Raw genomic sequence first — 25,164 nt, forward strand, 5'->3', positions numbered from 1 at the left:
CAGGCAGACGCTTGAGCTGTCTGCTCTTCATTTTCACCTCTCTTTTGCAATTTTTCCAAAAGAGAGGGATTGTTAATCTGGACAGTTAGAGTTCAAGTACTTGAATTGGGTCCAGTTGCTTGGAAAACTGCTGTCAGCATGTATTGTATTTCGAGGTCCTGTGAGTGTCTTCCCTATTCTGCTCTGTTTCAGTAGAAAGTGGACAGACCACTGCCACAGCCCTCTCTGAACATTGGTGAAGGCTTCTCTTCTCTCTCTCTCTCTTTTTTTTTAAAGGAAGCTTTAACTTGATGTTAATTTTTTTATATTAGTTCTAATCAGTTATACATGACATTAGGAAGCTATACATGACATTAGAAATCTATACATGACATTCGATTAATTGTACACAAATGGAGCAGAGTTTTCGCTTCTCTGATTATATGTGAAGCAGAGTCACACCACTCCTGCAATCATAGATGCACCTAGGGCAATGGTGTCCTCCTTTCTATATGGTTGGACCCAGGGCCCACTCCCACATGACAAGATCCGCTCACCCAAGGTTTTCTTTCTCCTTCTTTTATATGTATGTTCCACGGTTCACCTTTTCAGTCTCCTCTTTTAGAGAAAGTGATATATCATGAGACTTTGGGCTGGAGGTTAAGGCTATAGATAGGCAGCCCAAGAATCCAGAGCTCTCTATATTGTTTTTTTTTTTTTCTACATTGGGTACATCCTTTAGGGATTCACTGGGAGGAGGAAGGCTCTGACCAAGTCTGTATTTTTTCTTCTCTTCTTCCCTCCCTCCCTCCCTCCCTCCCTCCTCCCTCCCTCCCTCCCTTCCTCCTCCCTCCCTCCCTCCCTCCTTTCTTTCTTTTCTCTCTTCCCTCTCTCTCTTTCTTTCTTTCTTGATCCATTTATATTTTTGACCAAAGCCTCACAAGTTTCTGTGCAATGTACAAATTCAAGCTAGTTTGGGGGTTTCGCCTCCTTTCTGAGACAAGGAGGCAAGAAGCAGACTAACTGATCCAGGCTCCCCTTGTACCCTCCATGCAAAGAACTCCAAGATCCCAGGTGACAATTCAGCATCCCCTCTGGTTTCCTCCTAGGGCTGCTTCTTAGCAAGGAATGTACCAAAGGTTGCCCCTACAATCTTAAATGAGAAAGGTTTCCCCTCCCCTAGGAGCATGGGGGATCCCCAGGTCTGAGAAATCCCCCTAGAAGAGACAGTGCCCCCTAGGTCCTAGGGAACTCAAGGCCGTGGAGATGGGGACTGATGCACAGAGAGGTGGAGTGACCTAGCCTAGGCTACTTCATGAGGCAGTGCAGGGACTGGCCTGACCCTGAGAGTAAGGGGGGCTTGGCTGCGGAGTAGGGTAAGAAAAGGTATTAGAAGCCTTCTAAAGGTATTAGAAGCAGGTTCTAAAACTTTTAGCAGCAGCAGGCAGGTCTACTGAAGACCCTCAGAGAACAGCCTAGTCTCAATCCTTGGGGGTCCCTTACAGAACAGCTACCAGCCAGGCAGTAGGTCAGGTCTCTGGCAGGCAATCCTTGGCACTGAGAGGCTTTATCCATGAGTGTTAGTCTTGAGGGGGTCATGATGGGCCACCCAATGTCCACTGCAATGTTGGTGAATAGGTTGCTGAGACACCTCCCTGACCTGCTTCATGATCAGCTTCGTGTCTAGAATCTTGGTAAGCCTCTGGGGGTTGGGCTCATTATGCTGGTCTCTAACATGCTTGATCACATGGTAGCCGCCTATTCACAGGTGAGGGTGTGAGATCTTCATCTCAGTCACGGGGATCCAGTTGAAGGTGTCATCATCCTCACCACCCCAGCCCCAGTACTCTTCGGAAAGCCAAGCCCGACTCACCTCCAAAGTAGCCAGCATAGGGCAGCTAGAAGCCAAACTTGTTCATTGCAATGGCAAAGTGGTGGGGCTGCTTGCTGCTGCAGTGCAGATTTTGTGATCATCCACCAGGACCAGGTCCACATCGCTGAAGATGAAGCAGTCCTAGGCAGGATCCTCCTTCAAGGAATCTAGGAAACCCATGTTGAGCAGCTTAGCTGGGTTGAAGATATCCTCACCATGCTGGTTGATGACATAGGTGCCATCTCACAGGTGCTACTGCCTCCACATCATGGAGCCGTTCTTGTAAGTGATGCTCCCAGTGTCTAAATGGGATGGTGACTGTCACTGTCTGGGCTTGGGTACAGTTAGGTGGTATGTAGTGGCTACCCAGGAGCACACCTGGGTCTCCCTCTGCACCTGTTCTGGGGGCATGGGTAAGGTGAATTTGATCAGCAGTCAGCCCACAGCAGGAAGGACAATGTCAAGAATCAGGGCTTTTGCCAGAATCCAGGGACACCATCTGCCTGAGGTAAGGAATGGAACTCCAGAAACTTCCCTGTTTGAATGGATTTGGACCCTTGGCACCCCCATGGGTCAGGACTCTATTCTTCCACTAGTAAGACCCTCTTCCCACCCCTATAGACAGGCTCACCAATACTAGGTGGTGAGTTAGGACATGGTGGCAGGACAGGAACTGTGGGGTCAAGCCAGGCACTGGGGACCTCAGGGAGCCCAGAGGTGGAGGCGTTGGCGTTGGGCAGACAGCAGTTGGTGCTGTTGCTGGCTGCTGGGTGGAGGGCACAGGCAGGGATGCAGGCACTGAATGGCTCAAGAGGGCCAGGTGCTGGGCATAGATGTCAAAGTACAGGATGATGACCATAAGGAAATATATAGCAGGCAGAGAAGGAGCACAGCCTTACAGACATGCTCCAACTCCACAGCAGTCTGTTTATCTTTCAAGCCTCTCCTGGCCTGCCCAATGGGCCTGGGCATCCAGCTGCTGGCCTGAGCAAAGAGAAAGAGAAACAGACTCTGGAAGTCAGGGCAGGATGTACAAGGCTGCCTACTCACCTCTTGCCTAGCTGCTCATGCTCACAGATACACATCCTTATACTTATTCCTGCTCATGCCCTTGATACTCACAGACTTACACTCTATCTATAGTCACCCCAACAATTAATGGAAACTCAGAACTCACTTGCCTTCAGGCACACACCAGTACTAAATCACATGCACTTGCATTCCTTGTCTTCCCTGACACACATGCACACCCAGGCACACAGCCTTATTGCACAACTCTACACAAATGTACTATCAGGAACATAGACACAGGAACTTTGATTACACAGGTTCGTCCCTAGTCATGGAAACACATTTAGTTACAGACCTGAATGTGCACCTGTACCCCAGGGAACTGATAACCCACAGGTAGCATCCTCAGCCCAGAGATCAAGGTTCAGGCCTTGGGAAAGGGGACCACTTACTGAGTACTTACCACGCAGGAGCATGTTACACTCATGACTTCATTTAGTTCTTCCAGGAGCCATGGTGGGAAGAGGTTTGGTCATTCAGGTCCCAGTGGCAAAGAGGCCAGGCCAATTGGAACCAGGCTGGGAAGTGGCTCTCAGCATCAAGGGGCCCAATATGGACAGGATATTTATGTGATCCCTTCCCACTGGAGCAAGGGACCAAAGTACAGGAGCTGGGGCAGGGGACACCCTATTCTAAGATAGGCCAGCTCTGGAGCCTGCGTAGCATGGCTAGTCCACATTCCCTTGACCAAGTCTTTCTACCCTTGGAGATATACGCATAGGACAAGTATGTATATATATAGTGTTATCATTATTTGTAGTGTTTGACCTCAGAGAAGAATTCAAATGTAAGCTGCTCTGTGTGTTTTGCACAGATTACATACCCAGATGGTCTCCTTCCTCCACATTCAACTTCAAATCTCCAAATCTTTAGTTCAAAGAAATGGAAATCCCTACTCATGTCAGCCTCACAGGAAATAAATCTAGAGAAAAAGAGAAGGGATATGTTTGGTTTGAGAACTAGGGATGTACACTGTATGTACATCAGGGCAAGAAAAAGTGTCTTGAGCCCAGGAAGGTACAACAAGTGAGAAATTAACTCCAAAATGCTTATCAGATAACATTTCCAGAGAAAAAGGATGGAATTTCATCTGGGTTTTAAAGAATATGAATTTTGATGGACAGAAAAGGGAGAAAATTTTAGGTAAATGTGATCTGCGGATCAAGCTCTGCTGTTATTGCCACTATTATTTGTCTTAGTTTATATATCTTCTGCAACCAAAGGCTATGGAAATTATTTATTTGGGAGGGGATTCCAGGCAACACAAGTAAGGAGGTGAGTGAAAGTGAGATAAGATAATGAAGAAAGCCGTAGAAGAATATGTTCATGAGCTGGTTACCATTATGTTCAAAGGGAGCTCCGTCTCATTGACCCATTGGGGATTCTCTGAGAAAGTGTAAAATGTGCCCCAGAATTATTTCACTGGGGGCAGGAGGCTGAGGCCTTTACCCACTAGCTGTGACACAGCCCTCACTGGTTGAAAGTGTATTTCTAATATTTTAGTTTGTACATGTGGCCCAGGAAGCTCTGAATTTGCCAGAGAAAACCTGAAGTAAGAGAGATTCAGCATGTAGGAAACTCCTTCAATTCCTCTCTCACCTCATTAAAGCAGTTTTCCCCTCAGCCTTCCCTAGTTCAATAGATGATGGTACCGCATCTTTCCAAGGCCAGGAGTCAAAACTTAAGAGTCATTTATCCATGCATTTCGTTTGTTGAATACTTTCCCTGTGTTGGGTGTTCATGCAGGTGCTGGGTGATAGCAAGTCCTACATGCTATACTCTTAAAACATCCGAAATTAGTCCCCTTTTCTCCAAATTCACTTCTGTATCCTTAATTTGAAGTGGGGTTGGCCATTTACGATTGTTGCTAAGTTGAGAAAAGGGGCCAGTCTTTGTAACCCTCATTGTGCAACTTCACGGTCCGGTCACCTGCCTCTTCATCATGAGTACATGTTTTTGTATTTGACCTTCCAATCTTGCCCCTTCCAGATCCCTGTCCAACCAGCCAGATTTCTCACCTTGAATTTAAGAGTGCGTATATCCTTAGCTTGGGCCATTTTTCTTTCTACATCCTAAGTGGATGACCAAGTGCACAGTCATTCTCCACTCATTTCACCGTTGAGGGTGTTGTGGGTTATATTCTGTTCTCCAGAGGACATGTTGAAGTCCTAACCCCTGCTACCTGTGATGTGTGTCCTCATTTGGAAATTCGGTGTTTGCAGATGTGATCATTAAGAGGAGTTCACACTGGATTAAGGCACCTCTGATTCCATTGTCAAGTGTTCTTATAAGAAAAAAGGAAATACAGACGCATGCAGAGGGAAGAAGGCCAGATGAAGACAGAGGCGGAGATTAGCATTATGCTGCCTCAAACCAAGGAATGTCAAGGGTTGCTAACAATGACAGAAGCTGGAAGCTAGAAGCTAGAAACTAGAAACGGTAAGGAGGCATTTTTCCCTGGAGTTCCTGGAAGAGAGTAGGACCCTGACAACACCTGGACTTGGATCTCCAGCACTGTGAGAGTCTCTCTTGTTTTAAGTCTCCCAGTTTGTGGTACTTTGTTACAGTAGCCTAAGGGAACTAAAGTACAGACTGGCCCTGGATGGGATGTGGTACAATAGCAGTCCATCTTCAGCTTGCATGCACGCGCCATAGACAAGCACTCTATTACTAAGCTATATTCCTAGCCTCTAAACTTTTTTCTATATCCTCAGCCCTGCCCTTTACTTTAAAATCCGTGTTTTGGTGTGCTTCAGATCTTGCTTTTTAAATTTTTTTTTTTCCTAAAAAAGTCTGCTCCTCAGACTTGCCCCCTAAAATCTTTACTGACGGGGTAGAGCCACTATTGTACACATTTCCTGTGCTGTTCTGGATTCCTACTTCATGGGAACCCAGCTTCAGTCAGTGAGTTTTAGATCTGAGAATTGACTTGGATCTGAACACCTGATAGAGGATTGTGAATTTCTGTTGAGGTGGCTGGTCCCAAACTTTTGCTAAGCCACTATTGATCACTTTTGATTATGGGCATATTTAGCAATGCTTGTTTTGGTTTTTTCTTATTATTCTGCACCTACAAATATGTTTTAGAGAACTTCTCCATAATTGCCTAGAAATTAGGCCCTCTTTGCTGCCCTTCCAACCTTTCTGTTTGTTATGGCAATTATTGTCACCTTGCTTCTGCCAATGAAGTTTCATCATCTGACCACTGATATTCCCTAATCCTATCATCTCCACTGCCACTAAGGTCCTGGTTCTCTAAAAGCATCTCTTATATATCATCCTGACCCAAAGGGAACAGCCACAACTGAGATTTACAATGATGTTATTGCCCTTCTCATGAGCACATTCTTATTTCCTTGGTAAATATTGTGTTCTCTGGGTCCTTCCATAGCACAGAGTTGGCAGGTGGTTGTTTTGAGAAGTGCCGCTTTGAGAAGTATGTCCATTCTTGTCCTCTTCTGCTGGGAGCCTTTTGATTTCTTCCTCACCTTCCTGGACAAATAGACCTAGTATTGCATGTAGTATGGGCCATAACTTTCTTCCAGATGCCAAGAGATATCCTAGCAGGTATTAGTTCCATCTCTTAAGGTCTTTGTTAGGATATTAAATTGTGTATTATGGGAGGATACTTCCCAACGTAAACTCTCTGCTGTGCATCTTGATATCTTGTATTCTTTAACCGTGCAACCTCATTTTCCTGTGTCATATATAAATTCTTTGCTCCTACCAGTTTGTGTGGGTATCCCTGCACTCTTTTAGTGAATTGTTCCTGTCCCTTATTTAGCAGTCTAGAAATTCCTCAGGTGGGTTAAGCTGAGAATTGACCCTCACTAAGTGTTTAGTGGCTAGGAGGTAGGTGGGGGCATTTCCTGAGCAGGCAATGTGTTGTCTTTCAAGAATAGATTACTGCATAATCCGCAAGCAAGAGGCATAGGTTAGCCTTTAACAAGGAGGGGTGAGACATTTCTCCTGACCCATCAGCTTCAGTTATATTTGGGTTTCAATGTTCTCAAGTGTATTGACCCAGATATCTCTAGTCCTAGGGTCCTAGTTCCTAATTGGAGCCTTTTCTGTGTTGTAGCAGAGCTGCTGGGGTTAGCAGTTCAACCTTCTCTGAAGCTTCACTACCGTTATAATTAGGTTCTCCAACTGACCTCAGCTTTCCCCAGCATTCAGCAGGAGGTGAGACAGTTCAAAAATTTCATCTACTTCCTGAGACCATATCTGGTACCTATCATCTTAGGTTGAATTTTCCTAGAAACAGATGGGAAATAGAGATTTGTGTGTAGGATATTGGGACATATCCTCAGAAACAACACGTTTAAGGAAATACAGGAAGAAGACTGGGCAGAGATAAAAATTCCACTGTGATAAAATTATAAGAGAAGTCTTGAAAAATCCTTTGGTGTTGTCTGGAGCTGATACAGCTTTTGAATTACTCTCAAATGGATGCAAAGGTAACAGGTCTTCATATTTGGCTTTAACTAGCAAGTGGAGCAAGCTGCCCTAGGGGAGGAATTGTAATCTTGAACAAGGCAGTTCCCTTTGACAGAGGGCAATTCTGGGAGAGAGGTGTAGCTATGAGGTAGCCCCAGCCAATACACTCAGCAGCTTGCAAATGAGTGGCTTTGTCTTGACAGGGCATCTGAACAGTGTACTATCGCACCAGGACAGTATATAACACATCCCTACATTTATCTGTTCTTTGAAGTCTAGGTTCTGAGAATATAACTTCCAAGATATCAGGGACCTTGTCTATCCCATACACTGATATCCCCTAGCTCCATATTTACTAATTAAGTATTTGTTGACTAAATGATTGAACTGAATGAGTAATTAAAGCATATTTATAGATGTCACATTTTGTAAACTGACAATCATTTGGTACATCACAGGGAATACTGATAAATGAAAACACAAATAGGCATGTGTCCTTAAGCATTTTTCTACTTTCACATTATAATCCAAATCTTAAATAAAATTTCATATATTTTAAAATTGACACCACTTCTAATATATTAAATGAATTGACAAATATCAAAGCAAAATATTTATTTGGACCATGACATCCCACTCTGATGTGAAGTCTTAATGAACTAAATTGGCTGTTACTGATATTAAAGAATATTCAAAGATATATTATAGTTGAAGTTGGATTGACACAACAGGTAAATTTTATTTTTGATCTAGATCTCCATTAATATTCACTTTCAGTGGCCTCCCAATAGATGTCTACTTTTGATTTTATATATAGGTTTTTAAAAAAATTTATGAAAAACATTTTAAAATACTATAAGCATGTAGAATCTTAAACTTTTTTCAATACTATTTTTAATTAATTTATTATTATTTTTATTATTTATTTTATTACCTTTATTTTTTATGTGGTGCTGAGGATCGAACCCAGTGCTTCATACATGCGAGGCAAGTGCTCTGTCACTGAGCCACAATCCCAGCCCTGAAACATTTTGATAATCATTTTCTATTGAATATTAGCACTCAGATGGTGTGAGAAGATAAAAGTTAAGTATGAAATATTATTTTGTCCATTTTAAAATATTTCCAGTTGAAAAAGTCACAACAATTTAAGTCACAACAACTTAATTGGTGAAAAATTACTCATTCCAGTTTTAACATCACATCTAATTTGCAAATGAAACTTACAATGGAGAAATCAGGAATGACAGCCACAAGTTTTGTGGCCCTGATCTACATCAAATTAAGTGTAACTACGGACAACATTTATTTTCTTTTAAACCCAACAATTTCAAGTCTCTTGAACTCATGTTAAGGGTATACAGCAAATGAAGGAACATTTATTTGAGAAAGTCTGCTAAATCCAGGTAGGAATAGCAAGTACTCTGTATCAAGTACTCTGTAGTACTTGATCTGACTTGCTCCCTTATCCTTACCCCCAGGGCAACTTGCCTGAAACTTCCTTCCAGATGGGTGTATCCAAAAAGTGAGACTCCTCTCCTAAACGCCAATCAAGGAAGATAGTATCTCACAGGGAGGGACAGGCTTCCAGCATTTTTCATACACCAACTCTGAGTGGCAGAGGCCAAATTCTTTGTGAGTGTGATTAAGAGTGCCCGGGTGTGATCCGGGTGCCCTTCATCCATCTAGTCACAACTCATAGGAAGGGACTCTGCCCAGACAAGGCAGGCTAAGAATACTGACCGCAACTGACTACCAGGGTGGAATTTCCATAACAGGAGAGGAAAATTGAGACTACCAGGGGATAATGCCCCTACTCCTCCATACCCAGAGCAATTGGCTCAGAGACCTTTTTTCCCAGGGAAAGAGACAATCCATAAGAACACAGAGCTCATTAAGAGGAGGTTGGTGCATGTATGTGAGTAACAACATAAACCACAGGTCAGCTAGTTCACTAGCAAAATGTAGTTAAGAAGACCCCTCTGTGGGACCAGGAAAAAAAACTAAAAAAGGGGTCCAAGTTCAATTAGTGAAATTACTTATGTCTAAGGGCATGCCAAAAGCAACAGATCAATCAGCTAACAATTAGAACAATTAGCCAAAAATAGCACAGTGTTAGACAGACAGCTTCACAGAATGATCAGGGAAAGAGACTGTCAAAGAGTGTTCTGCTTAAAAGCCACAGTCATGTTGGGGTGACTGTGTATGCTCTGGGGCTGTGTCTCTGAAGAACAATGTCAGAGGGTGTTATGGTTTGGATTGATGGTGTCCCCCAAGTGTTCATAAGTTGGAGGCTTGGTCCTCAGTTGTAATTAGGAGGTGGTAGAACTTTTAAGAGATGCAGACTAGTGGAAGGTGATTGGGTCATTGGGTGCATTACCCTTGGAGGAAATCAGTGTAGTTCTCATGCGGTGAGTTAGTTCTTCAGAGAATGACTTTTTATAAAAGAGCAAGACTGGCCTCTCCCTGCTGGTGATCATTCCTTCCCACCTTGATGCCATTCACCATAATGTGACGTAGCCAAGAGTACCCTCAGCAGAAGGGGTCATCCAATCTTGGACTTTCATACTCCAAAACTGTAAACTAAAGGAACCTCTTTTCTTTATTAAGTATCTGGATTCAAATATTTTGTTATAGCATTGAAAAACTTACTAAAATAGAAGTTTGACAGTGTGAGGGAAAAATTGTCTACTAAAGTCATAAACAAATAAACAAGCAAAGAGCAGTAAAAACAAGTTCCAGAGCAGGTGGAAGGCAATAACTAGCCACAGTTTCTACAATATGTAACCTAAATGTCCAGTTTTCAACCAAAAATAATGAGACATTCCAAGAAACAGCAAGTATGACCCACATAAAGGAGGAGAAAGAAGGCAACAGAACTTTCTTTGACCTGAGCAAGTGATTTGAGTTCATATGAGAAAATAAAGCACATTGGTAAGAGTAGTTATGTAATTATAAAAGATAGTATAAAACCGCATTTCTTCTCCTCTCATCTCTTACTCAATTACATATAATTGTTTAAGAAGAGATAAGCTACTTGTGACTTATAACACATAGAAATACACATATATTTATTAATCGCATGAAGAATCTGGGTGAGAGCGAAGCTACACTGGAGTAATGAAGAGAGACTAGATAGTAACTTAAATGCACAGGAACAAGGAAAGATACCAGAAAAGGTAAATCATAAGGTTAATATAACATAGTCTATAAATACTTCCTTTTTTATATTTTCAGCTTCTTTAATAGACATAAAATTATGCAATTATATGTATTGTTGGGTTTGAAATACATATATGTAATATGTATAACAAGAGCACAATAGGAATAACTTTCTACACAGGAATAACTTTCTATGTCTTACTGGAATAAAGTTGCTACAAATAAGAACTTGGTTCTGATAAGTTACAATTAACCCTAGGACAACCACTAAGAAAAGAAGTAGAAAAAAAGTTAAAAAAATAATTAAATGTGAAGACAGAACAGGGAGTAGAGTGATTAAAGCTGTAAGCCACGGAATGCCATGGATGTCCAGAAACCACAGAAGATAGGAAAAATTCTTCCCTAAAATCTTCACAGGGATTGTGGTCCCGCTAATATCTCAATTTTGGATTCCTACTCTCCCAAATTATGGGAATCTTTTTTTTTGTTTTGTTTTAAGTCATCCAGTTTATTTGCTATGATTGTCTCAAGGAACTAATGCAGACTTTTAGAACTGTTCTTAAGTGTTTTTTGGAAATGGTGTTGGTATTTAATTTTTCCTGAAAATTTAGAAAGTGAAGAAAAGTCTCAGAAAAAAATCTCACCCATTGTTATGGGTTGAATTGTATCTCTCCTTCCTCCCAAATGCATATGTCGAAGTTCTAAATCCTAATAGCTCAGAATGGGACCTTATTTGGAAATGTAATTAGTTAAGATGAGATCCCACTGGACTGGGATGAGACTAGTGTCTTTATAAAAAGTAGAAATTACGACACAGACTTTCTCCAGGGAGAAGGCCATGTGAACACTGGAGTTTGTGCTGCTACTTGCCAAGAAACTACCAAGATCTGACACAATCCTTCCCTAGCATCTCCAGGACAAGCATTGCCCTTCCAATGATCTTGAACTTCCAGCTCCAGAATCATGAGACAGTAAATTTCTGTTATTTAAGCCACTCAATTGATAAGTATTTTTTTTTATTGCATCTCTAGGAAACTATTACACCCATAATGTTATTTCCAAGATATAATAACTGGATTTTTTTTTGTTTGTCTTTTTCTAGTTTCATATCTATAAATGTACAAATTCACATTTATTTATATACACCTATAGACATGTGGAATTTCTATTCAAATATTAGAGGCAGCATATTATTCTACTCTGCGTTGTGTGACCAAAATGCCCAACAAGAACAAGTTAGAGGGGGAAAGTTTATTTGGGGCTCACAGTTTCAGAGGTCTCAGTCCATAGATGGCTGAGTCCATTGCTCTGGGCCCAAGGTAAGGCAGTACATCATGGTGGAAGGACCGAGGGAAGGAAACCTCCTCAGCTCATGGTGGGTTCAGGTAGCAGAGTGAAGAAGGGCGAAGCTGACTGCAGGAAAAGTGAATACTTCCAGGGCATTCCCCCAGTGACACACCTCCTCTAGCCTTGCCCCAACTGCCAATAGTTATCACCCCGTCAGTCCGTTCAAACTAGGATAGACTGATTAGGTTACAGCTCTCACAGTCTAATCACTTCACCTCCCAACACTTCCGCATTAAAACAGGAGCTTTTGGAGGGCTTCTTATGTCCAGAACATAACAGGAAGGTTCCCCTTAATAGAATTATTTAAAACTAGAAACTAAGTCAGAAATATTACTGTGTGACCTTCTAATTCATACTAGAGACTGTCTCACAAGATGGTGAGAGTCATATGACACTAAGTGGAAAGGTAGTTTTGTGTGATTTACTATTTACTATTATCTATTAAGACCCAGATTCTGTAAAGCTATATGTCAACTTAGAGAAGACTGACAAATTGCAAATCACTTTTTTTCTGATAGAGATTCAAATGATTTTTTGTTCTATGGAAATGATAACCTCCAAAGATTATGGTTCCATTTCCCTGTATCTAAATTAGCAATCTTATTTTAGTTTTCTTTCTTTTGGTAACTCTCTTTCAATTTCTTATATCCTTCTTTGAAATAGTGCTACCATTTTTTTTCTCATTCTCTCATTAATGAGTTAAAAAAACTTTGACATCAGTAACTCTATATTTGTATTAGAGTCATGTTTTTAATATTTAGAAAATAATACTTTGACATGCCTTAGATCAATGAAATCAGGCTTTCAGTTTTCATGAAAAAGAAAAATGATTAAAATAAAATGAAGTTGGATGAGTGAGATAGAGTTGCCAATTTAAATTTTCCAAGTAATATTAACTTAAAAATCACATACACTGAAAACTATCATCTAGTAATACCACCATTTCATAAATTGCAATGTACAGCTTTTTAATACCAAAGGAGTAGGTTATAATGTAGTATAAACTGCATAGCGTTATGAGAATTGACTCCATTTTACTTATTTCTCTAATTGCACTCCATTTTGGTGAAAACTCAGTGACAAGCATAATTTTGGGAGCATTGCCTACAGATGACTGGTTTCCTTTGTTCTTGTGCAGTTTCTTTTATTCGCTCATTGAATGTCCTTACTGAGGTCTTTCTGTGTCCTATTGAATGCCTACCATGAGACAAAGGGCACCAGTTATTTGCTAAGCCATACAAACATGGCTCCTGACGTGGTGAAAAATGTATTCTAGTGGGAGAAAGTTAACACTAACTTTTCAAATAATTATATTATTAAAACTTTCTAGATATTATGAGGGAAGAGAACACGTTTAATTGTATGTGTTGAGTAGATTCTGTGCCAGTCATTTCTCAATGAAAGCTGCTGCCCTGATAGAAGGGCCTAGCAAATTATTCTGAGTGGCAGCTCCTAATGCAAGAAAGCCACCTTCATTTCCTTAAGGATGAAATATGTGACTGATGGTGGCAGACAGTCTGCAGTAGTAGACTTTGCATGGCATATTAACCTGGCCTTAACAGAAATTGAGAAAAAGCAGAGACCTCCTACTTTTCCCTTCTCTCCTCATCCCTGGAAGAAAGCAGCTGGACATTGAACAAGGTCTCCTAGATAAAATAAACAAATTGAAATGAGGTCAGTCCAAAGTCAATTTTTCTAAGAGACACAAAAGTGCAGTGTTTAGCGGATAGTAATATTATACAGTTAATTGGCCATATTTAGCTCAGCAGTTCCACAGACTCAGGTCCCAAGACCGTGAAGCAGTCCTAGGAGGGGAAAAAGACCTTATGTGAAAACTTATTATAAATTTTCTGAATTTTGATGAGATTGAATACATGTGGACAAGTTGGGCTTTAGAATAATTTACAAAATATATAAAAAGGGAACAACTGATCATCCAAACACTTCATGCTGTCTCATACTATGTCACTGGAAATTTGATGGAAAGGTAGGAAATCAAAAGTCAGAAAAACTTAAGGGACACTTATTTTAACAAATATATGGGTGTCTCCTAGAAGAAAAAGAAGTAGGCTAAGTGTTTTGACTGGGAATTTGAGAATATTGTTTGAGAAACATAAAGTAACTGACTCCTAGACTTCAGAGACTATAAAAGTGGATGGTAGATTTCTCTTTGTTAGGGTATTCCCCTATATGTTTGCACTTGAGGGTAATTTCAACAAAATAGTCTGGCGGAACAACAAGAAAATGAATAATTTTATCATTCTTCTACCTTCTCCAAGATTTATCTGTGTTCCATTGTAGACCTCAGGGCTTGGAGATTAGCCACAGAAACAATGATCCCTGGGGATGAAAGTCTTCTATAAACTTCTGAGAAGCCAAAAGAGTTAATTATTTAATAATAGAAAACCAGTCAAGAAAGATTTCTGAGGGAAAAAGGCCTAACTTGCAATTCAGGGTCTGGATGGAAAATATAGCAGAGTTAACTCTACTCCCCCAATAAGCCACCAGACAAGCCTATTGATAAGAACATCATCAACTATTGGTAATTTCCTGAAATGAGGAAATTATGGAAGAGTAGTTTTAGGGGTTTCCAGTTACTTAGGTTGGAAGATTTTGACATGAGTCCTGCAAAGTGGGTAACTTGTTAGCATGAGACAGAATTTATGATATAACTTTGAATTGATGGGCACAGCAAGATGAGGGCCTTGAAGAATCTTGATAAACAAATTATTAGTTCTGATAAGTAAGCAGTAAAGTTGGTCCATAAATTGGAAGCAAGTAAGCACTGGACTGAGCAAAGTGGTTATTTTTGCTTTGCCTCAGCATAGCCTGGTCCCAGTATTGTTTACCTAAGGACTAGGAATGATGTTGCTTTCAGTTCTCAGGATTCCTTTTTTATTTTTCTCCAGCTTTAGCTGCAAGACAGGCTATTATCACCTAGAGGCATTATCAATCCAGATCTGTATCACATTGGGTGTGTTGTCATATCAAGATTTTCTGATGGTTGTCTTTCAAATCTTCATTGGTAGCAGATTTTTTTGTTTTTGTTAGAAACTCATGTTTAGATCATTTGATGGAATAGCAACTGCCCAGCAGAATTTAAGACCAAGATCTCCCTAAACAAAGACATTAAAATCCTCAACAAAAAGTAGCAAACATGAATTCAGCATAACATTAAAAAATCCACTGTCAGGGTGGCCAGAACCCTGACAGAGCAGGTTTCTGCCCAGGAGGTGTGAACAAGGAAAATAAAAAGTCTGAAATAATCAGTAAGAAATAAAACAAAGCCAGAAATTAGATTTTAGAAAGTGGAGAGCCTGATGGGTCCCTATTCTTTACTTAAGGGGGAGTACATCAAAGGCAGGGAGAATGCTTCACTGGGAGGAGTCTTGTTTGGGTGCTTGCTTCTTTGGGTGGCAGGGGTCTTACAGTAAACAGGTTGATTGCATTTGGCAAGTTGCATCCATCTCTTGGAGGCTATGCTTGAACTCCAGCAGTGAGCTAGAACTAGGCGTTCCAAACCTGTGCATTTCTAATGGGAGTTCCCCAAACCAGGCTTCCCTGCCTAATGGCTCCAATGTCTCTCAGTTCACCCATGGCTTCCCACAATGCACTACAATATATTGTGACTAAGTGGAATTATCTTGGGAAGGCAAGGCTGGTCACCATTTTAAAATCAATGTATGAATTCACTCTAACAGAAAAACAAATGGTCATATCAATAGATGCGGAAAGTCATTTAATGAAATTCAATGTCCTTTTGTTATAAATCTTAAAAAGTAGAAGGAGGTTTTGCAACACAGAAATGGGTATTTCCAAAACAATTTACAACTATTGTTATATTTAAAGTGAAAGTTTGAATGTTTTCTCCCTAAAATCAGAAACAGGGCAAGGATATTCATTCTCACCACTTCTATTCAATAGGAATATCCATAGGAAGCTCTAACTTGTAAAATGAAATAAAAGAAAGGGAAAAAAGCCATGAAATCAGAAAGGGATTAAAAGAGTACTTATTTGTACTACATGATTATTTACATAAAAAATCCTAAAGAATGTATTTTAAAAATGCAAGAACTAATACATTAGCAAGTAACAACTGGAAACAAAATGATACCAAACCCAGACAAAGACACATCAAGGAAAGAAAATTTCAGATCAATATCTCTGATGAACTTAGATGCAAAAATTCTTCATAAAATTCTGGCAAATTGCATACAAAAACACATTAAAAAGATAGTGCACAATGATCAAGTGGGGTGCATCCCAGGGATGCAAGGTTGATTCAACACACGGAAATCAATAAACATAATTCATCACATCAATAGATTTAAGGACAAGAATCACATGATTATCTCAATAGACGCAAAAAAAAAAAGACATTTGACAAAATACAGCATCCATTCATATTCAAAACACTAGTAAAAACTAGGGATAGTAGGAACATACTTCAATATTGTCATAGCTATATTCTAATCCCAAGGCCAACATCATTCTAAATGGGCAAAGGAACTGAATAGATACTTCACAGAAGAAGAAATATGAATAGTCAAAGAATAGACACTTCACAGAAGAAGAAATATGAATAGTCAAAAAGTATATGAAAAAATGTTCAACATCTTGAGCAATTTGAGAAATGTAAATTAAAACTACATTGAGATTCTGCCTCACTTCAATCAGACTGGCAATTATCAAGAATACGAGTAACAATAAATGTTGGTGAGGATGTGGAGAAAAGGTACACTTATACATTGCTGGTGGGACTGCAAATTAGTGCAACAACTCTGGAAAGCAGTATGGAGATTGCTCAGAAAACTTGGACTGGAACAACCATTTGACCCAGTTATCCCACTCCTCAGAATACACTCAAAGGACTTAAAATCAGTATACTACAGTGACTCATCCACATCAATGTTCCTAGCAGCTCAATTCACAATAGCTAAGCTGTGGAACCAACCCAGGTGCCCTTTAACAGAGGAATGGATAAAGGAAATATAATACACACACACATACACACACACACACACACACACACACACACAATTGAATATTACTCAGCCATAAAGAATGAAATTATAGTACTTGCTGGTAAGTGGATGGAACTGAAGACTATTTTGCTAAGTGAAATAAGCCAATCCCCTAAAACCAAGGCCTTGTGTTCTCTCTGATAAGTGGATGCTGACTGACAATAGGCAGGGGTACTGGGGTGGAGGGAAGGGAGGAGTGGAGGTTCACTGGATTGGGGAAGGGAGTAGGGATGGGAATAGGAAAAACAGTAGAATGAATCGGACATAACTTACCTGTGGTTTTATAGGAATAAGATCAGTGTCACTCCACATAATGTACAACCACAAGAATGGGAAGTTATACTCCATCTATGTATGATATGTCAAAATACTTTCTACTGTCATGTATAACTAAAAAGAGCAAATTTTAAAAAGAAAAAAAAATTGTAAACAAAAATTTTAAATGACACCATTTTTCAATAAATAAAAAAAATTGATTAGGCATAAACCCAACAAAACATTTTCAGGATCTATCTGCTGAAAACTTCAAAACATTGGTCAAAACTATCAATGAAAGTTGAAATAAATGCAGATATATAGTGTGTTTATGGTTGCATTTATAAACATAGTCAAGATGCCCATTCATTCTGAATTTATATACATATTTGGTGTATTCCCAGTCAAAATCCCAGCAGAACTTTTTCTATAGACACAAACTCTTTAACTTTATATGAAAATGCAAAGAAAATAGGATAACTAAAGTTATTTTGTATAAAAATAAAGTTGGAAGTTTTACATTACCTAGTTTTAAGATTTACAATAAGGCCATGATTGTCAAGACCATTGGCTAAATAACTAGTGGAACAGCAGCAATTGATCAGTATGAGGATCAATGTGAGGATACTGGATGTAGACTCATATAAATATGGTTGATTTTTAGCAAAGGTGCAAAGGCAATTTGAAAAGGATAGTTTTAAAATTTAAAACAAATGGTGCTGCAATGATTAGAAATTTTTATGTAAAACCCCAAAACAAACAAACAACAAAACAAAACAACAACAATGAAGCCTTTCAACCTTACCTGACACCATATATTAAAATTAATTCATAAAAATTTTTAAAGGAAACATAGGAGAAAATCTTTGTGACCCAGAGTTAGGCAAAGAATTCTTAGTTATTATACCAAAATCAAGATTCACAAAAGAAAAATGACTGCATTAAACTTCAGAATAATTAAAAACTTTTACTCTGCGTTCTTCGTTAAAAAAGTAGAAAGACAAGCCACAGACAGAATATTTAAAAATCACATATCCAACCAAGAGTTTGTATCCAGAATATAGGAAGAACTTTCAAATTCAGCAATAAGAAAACAACACAACTGAAAAACAAAGACTTATAGAGACATTTATGAAAACTATGATTATCAAATAAGTTTATCAAACATACTCAACATTTTTGTCATTAGGGAAATGCAAATGAAGATCACAGTGAGATCCCACAACACAGCTACCAGAATGGCAAGGGAACAGCAGTAAAAACAAATCATAACACTAATGTTGCAAGTAGATGAAGGAAGTGAAACTGTCATACATTGCTGGTGGTGATGCAAGGTGGAACAGTGACTCAGGAAAATCTGGCAGTTTCCTGTAAAGATAAACATGTGACCTAAAAATCACTCTAGAAAAATTAAAACCTGGGTTCACACAAAAAACCTGCACACAAATATTTAAAACAGAAAAGCATTGTTCATGTTGCTTAAAATGAAAATCAAACTAAATGTTCATTCGGGTAAATAGATGAAATTAAATACTTCTTAGTAATGAAAAGAGTTGAATTTTTGATACATCACAACATGATTGAATCTCAGATGTATGACAGTAAGTTGAAGAAGTCAGTCTTAAAAAGTTAAGTGTATATGACATTCTGGAAGAAGCAAAAAACTATAGGGAAGCTTAGAAGAATCTGTGCCTGTGTTAAAACTCAGAACTGTATGAAAATCAAATCAAAAAGTAATGTAGAGATTAAAGTATATAAGTATATATACTTTACATGTATAGAAACATGTGTTTCATATTTGTTATAATTATGTAAGTATATACTATATGTTTATTTATATACTTATAAACCATATTGTTTTGTCTCAGTAATTGATTTTATTAATTACCCTTGAACAAATTAAGTAATTTTTCCCCAGGCACAAGAGCAAACTAAGAGATAGAAAATCAAGATCAATGTAGCTAATTTTTAATATACATTCATGTTCTTTTACTTAAATAAATTTTCAGATTGCAATAAAAATGTATTTAATGTCTTTTAATGACATTTCCTTAATTTATAGATATTCTATGTACTACAAAAATAAAAAAACAAGGGAAATTTTAAAACTATGTTTAATGACCAATGTTTAATAGTTTTCTTACAGAGAAATCACCCATGTATCTAAAGACTATTAAATAATACAATTTAACATTAATTCAGGTTCTTAGAGAGGCTAAAAATTTGAAAAACAAAATTTCAGTCAGAATATTAAGTCCTGTAATTAGAAAAGTGCCTAAGACTAAACTCTTTTTGAAAGCATCTGTCAATTCAATTTTATTTAGTAAAATTATTTTTATGTATTTTTTCCAAAGTTAAACAATTTCTAGAAAAAGTTATAATTTCCAAGTTCTGTAAGGAACTTTTTAAAAGGAGGACATTTTAAAGATGAGAGACCATTAGAAATTAAATTCAAGTCTTGAACTAGCTAAAATGGTATGCAAATATTATTTTTTACATTGTGATGAAACAAGATGATGCAGATTTGTTTTAAATCTAAAATTAAATCACTCTAATTTGTCCAAAGACTCATCTATTTACCAATCTTAAAAGGTTAAATGTGGAATGATTTCCAATTCATTCCAAAAATGACTCTTGAATCCATTCCAAAAGCTCTGAGTATCTAGCTTTCTTATTATCTGGAATCCAAATGATTAAGCAAATTTGCAACTAAAACATCTTCTCTGAGTTAGTGTTTTGGTTGGGGAAAACGTACAAAAAAAAAAAAAAAAAAAAAAAAGAAAGAAAAAGAAACAAAAACCAAAAACCAAACAAAAAAAACCCCCAAAACCAACAATAACAACAAAAAAACCTGACCCACAGTCCAATCTTTCTTTTTCTTTGAGATATTTTTCACTATCTGGGATAGATATTCCTAGAGTGTGTACACTTGCACAGAATTGTTTTTTATGATCAGTTAATCTCCAAAGTCTTCCAAGGTAGAGAAGAGGAGGGGGGAGAGGGAAGGAGGTGGAGAAAAAGGAGATAAAAAAGAAGGAGGAAGAAGAGAAAGAGAAAAAAGAAGTACCTGGCTTCAGAAAAATGTAAAATTATAATTGTAAAAATTGTATTAAAATGGTATCCTCTGTAATTCTGGAGGCTGGGAAGACCAAGATCAAGGTTTGGAGGACTTGGTGTCTGCTTCCTGGTCCATAGATGGTGGATAAAAGATGGGGGAGCCCTTTGGGGTCTCTTTTATGAAACACTATTCAAGAGGGCTCCATCCTGATGACAAAATCACTTTTTGAAGGCTCAGTTACTATCACTGTCACATAGGGTTAGGATTTTAACATTTGAATTAGCAGGGGATAGAAAGAGGAAATAGCTTTAGATGAGAGAGAACTCATTTTCACCTAAACATGCTCATATATTCCCTGGTTAAGTGAAGAGAAAGTACAAGGGACAGAGACAGACAAACGGAGAGACTAAGTTTAATTCCATCCAGTGTACAATTTAAAATGATACTTTTTATTCCCTAAGGGACTAAAGCAAAGAGGAGGATCTCTCCTTTAAATTTATGATCTCCTCGTGAAGATTTCTTTCCCACTTCCTTTGAATGCACCTCTCAAAGGAGTAACCTTGTTCAGGTCAAAATTTCTCCAAAGTGGTCACTGAGCATCATTGTGTCCTCAGTGCAATCATGCCCATCAAGGAGAGATGTGCAGGAAATAAACAGGAAGGGAGGAGTCATCCTGCCAGGTGGGCAGGCAGAATGACAAGGTTCTATTAGCAATGCAGGGATTACTAAGAATGAGACCTGTGCAAATTTCTGGTCTCCAAAACCTGAGCAAATATTGTTTGTTTTCAGTGGGATCTGGCAAATACTCCATTTCTGGACACGTGAAGACAATGAAGCAGTTTTCAAGGGTACAAAGATGAGACTGCAAACTTTACCCAAGGGCAATTGATCTGATAGGAACTTCTGGACTACTGGGTTCTGAGGGCTGACTTGAGGACATGGTTATCAGGCCTAGGTCTGTCTTCCTTCGTCAGCCTTTGTCTTGTAGATTTGTGTACAAAGCAGCATGAGAAGAGAAGAAGCAAACCAAAGCCAATTTCCACCATGGCTATGAGTTTTCAATCAGGAAATAACAATTAGTGATGTGTTTGGAGGATTGCTCAGACCTTCTACTGAGCTATAGTTTTTATAGAAGGTGAAATCAATGACAGACTAAATGTGTCACCTGATTGTGTTAATTATAAAGTGCATCATTCAAGTTTATTTGGGGCTGGAGGTGTGGCAATTTCTTACTCATGAACTCCTATGGAGATTACCATTTTTACTAATTAATTTCAGTTAATTGGCCTACTGAGTAACTTCAGGTGTGTTCTCACTAGAAGATTATGAGGTACAAGAAGAGCATTTTTATAAAGTACTTTAAAAGTGGTGATAAACTTGTGGTGGTATCAATATCAACATGATCTTATCCCAAATTTCAAGGCTTTTTTTAATCTTGGAAAAAGGTAATCATTTAAAATGTAAAGAGGGTCTTATTCCTGTTTTGAAGAGAGTGTGCTCCAAAATTTAAGATTATATATACCACTTATTTGTAATAAATACTCTTTAAAAATCACATTACAGAAATGTTTTCTAGTTCCTATTTTTAAAGAGATTTCTATCAGGAATTGGCTGAATTTCATTAAGTGTCTCTTCTGCATCTCTTGATCTAATCATGTGATTTTCTGCTTTAATAAATGTCTTAATATTGAACTACTCTTCACTGTTCTATTCTTCATATAAAACACACTTGTTTTCATACTTTTTTATTACACTTCTGGAATAATTTCATATTTTATTTAGGATTTTTGGCATTTTTATTCACAGGTACTATTTCAAGTTTCATTAGGCCACATTAACAACAGCTAGGAAACCATTTAAAGAGCAATAGGAATTCCTTGGTTCAGAAATGTTTGATAACATCTTTCTCTAAAATCAACTAGTCCTGCTGCCTTTCTGGGTGAAACACTCTATTTTTTCTTACCAGTTTGATTCATTCAGTGACTCCATATGTACATCCTGAATATCTATCCAATCACTGGTGCAGTGGTCTAACCAGGAGCAATTACTACACTGAATAGTAGTACAGGGACTCCTACCTTCTGTCTGGATGGGTCTAGGAAACTTCCATATTCTACACTCTCTGGAATCAGTTTAATAATTTTTGCTATCCAAAACAGAGGATTTATAATAAATACTATAATAAACAGGGCAAATAAATACTATAATAAATGGTGTATTTAATCTAGGCTTTCAAGTTTATTGTGATGGGATATACATTGTGGTACCTTAAATTTAAAAAAAAAAGTCTCTAGCTTTCCTCTTATATTTCTAATAATTTATGTTTTTATTTCTGCCTTTGTATTTCTTGATCAGTCGGTGGTACATAAAACAAGATCTAAAAAGACAAATTATTATAATAGCTCCTGCATATATCATACTTCTAATCTGTTCAATTATCCTCATATTATTTAATTTAAATCTCACATAACCATAATAGGTGTGTCTAAACTGAAAACCTGTGCTCTTTTAAGTCCAAATGCCAATTTTCTATTACTGACATATTAAGATATACATCTCTGTATCTTGTCAATATTTCTTTTCTCTGAAAGAATATTTCTATTCTTCCATTTATTTTATTTTCTCCTTTTAACTGAAGTATTTCACTGTCTCTTTGAGGAGTGATTACTGGGGAGAAGGAGTAAGAACAACGCAATTGTAATGGAAAATACAGGTAATTTTTAAAGAAGAAATAACTCTTGCTATCTGCTTTGAGTAGAAATGAATGTTTGTTACCTGACCAGAGTGAACATTTCAAAAGCTCTTAGAAGAAAAAGGCAGGAAACCAGAAGATAACATTTTAAAATGTTTCTATTAGGGAAGAAGTCCTGGAACTAAATTTGTTTAGGTTCAGAAGGCAGAACCAAATTAAGGAAATTTATCAGGAAGCAGATTTTGAATATGTATGAGGAAAACCTTTCTACTAATTGTAGCTTCTATTCATGAATGCGGGGGAGGGGACACTTCACAATGTAATGAATTTTCTCCCCAAGTGGGGTTACCATATACAATTTTAAGAGTAAAATGAAATATAATATAATTATGGTTATATAATTCCTTAAATAATTATTGATTGATGAATTAGTTTTATTTTATTGGCAAACCTATGTAATAAAAATTCTATTAAAAACTATTTTAAAAAGAAAATTCTTAGCACATGAATGAAATAAGTTATAACCACATAAAGGTTAAGAAGTATTTACATAAATTATGTGTATATTAAAATTATATAAGCAGAGAAGTATTGTCCTGAAACTTGTATGGTACTGTAATCAGTAACTAATAGGTTAGAATATCTCTGCCTTTACTTCTTCCGCACATTTCACCTACATTAATCCTAGAATTTCCCTTTTTCCCCAAAACTCCTTTGGCAGGCTGACAGTTTCAAAGGTTCTGCCTTCTGTGGCAAGCACTGTGGTAAGAATCGTGGCATCAGCATCGGCCACGCTCCACTGGCTGGGCCAATAAGCTGACAGCACAGCAAACATGGAGATTCTGTCTAGGCGTTTCCTTTTGTTTTGGATAGTCCTGCATGATGTCTCTTTTAGTCTATTTGGGTTGTTGTAGCCAAATACCATAAATTGAGTGTCTCATCAATAGAAACTTGTTTCTTATAGTTCTTGAGGCCAGGGAGTCCAAGATCAAGCCACTGACAGATTCTCTGTCTGATGAAGTTTCCTTCTGGTTCACAGACGTCTTCTCTCTATGTGTTCACATGGTGGAAAGCTCTAAGCAGTTCCCAGTAGTCTCTTTTATAAAAGCACCAATCCCATTCACCTCCCAAAGCTTTCACTTTCAAATATCATTATACTGGGATTAGGGATTTAAACTAAGAATTTCGGGGGGACATAAACATTCAGTCTATAGAAAATGTCCTTGGAAGATTGGTGTTAGGTACTTTCTTTGTATTCTGTTGCTATAACAAAATACCTGAGATTAGATAATTTATAAAGAATAAAAGTTTAGCTCACAATTTTGGAGGTTGGGAAGCCTAAGAGCAAGATGCCCACATTTGTTTGGCATCTGGTGACAGCTTTCTTTCTGTATCACAACATGGCAGACAGTATCCTATGGTGAGACAGGAACAAGTGTATGAGATCAGGTCTCTGTCCCTTACAAAGCCACTAATGCCACCATGACCTCCCCACCCTTTATGACCTTATTCATCCTAAGGACCTCCCCAAGACATTGCCTCCAAATGCTATTAACATATGAATTAAGGGAATAAGTTTCTAACACATGAACTTTGGGGGGACACATTGATACCATAGTAGTTATTTTGTTTAGAAAATTTTGAGTGTCTATCAGTTTTAACCATGTGTTGTGGTGGAAACTTTGTTCACTGGACAAAATCTCAGTTGTTCCTAGTTGAAACCGAACTGTAGTTGGAACCATCTTAGCATGTTTAATGCCTCTGTCACTAAAAATACTAGGTTAAAAATGAAAAAGCTAAGGGCTGGGGTTGTGGCTCAGTGGTAGAGTGCTTGCCTAGCATGTGTGAGGCACTGGATTTGATTCTCAGCACCACATATAAATAAATAAAGTCCATTGACAAAGAAAAAAATATATTAAAAAATGAACATCCTAAACTGGCGCAGTGGTGCACACCTTTAATCCCACCAGCTGGGAAGGCTGAAGCCAGAGGATCTAAGTTCAAAACCATTCTCAGTAACTTAGCGAGGCCCTAAGCACCTAAGCGAGAACCTGTCTCTAATAAACTATAACAAAAAAAAAAAAAAAAAAAAAAAAAAAAAAGGCCTGGGGATATGGCTCAGTGGTTAAATACCTGTGGGTTCATCACCTGGAACCAAAAAGAAAGAAAATCCTAGAGCACTAGCAGCCCTGGACAGGTCAACAATACAAAGGTGTGTATGCAGAACCATCTCTAGCAAAACAGCTGTGAACATATCATACAAACA

General features: G+C 38.1%; 1 pseudogene; it reads right to left on the minus strand.

Annotated features, from left to right (window-relative positions):
* Nucleotides 1–1,410: 1,410 nt before the first annotated feature.
* LOC143407862 (beta-1,4-galactosyltransferase 2 pseudogene) lies at nt 1,411–23,733 on the minus strand (annotated as a pseudogene).
* Between the last annotated feature and the right edge of the window lie 1,431 nt (nt 23,734–25,164).

Source organism: Callospermophilus lateralis, chromosome 10, assembly GCF_048772815.1.
Source record: "Callospermophilus lateralis isolate mCalLat2 chromosome 10, mCalLat2.hap1, whole genome shotgun sequence".
Taxonomy (NCBI): Eukaryota; Metazoa; Chordata; class Mammalia; order Rodentia; family Sciuridae; genus Callospermophilus; species Callospermophilus lateralis.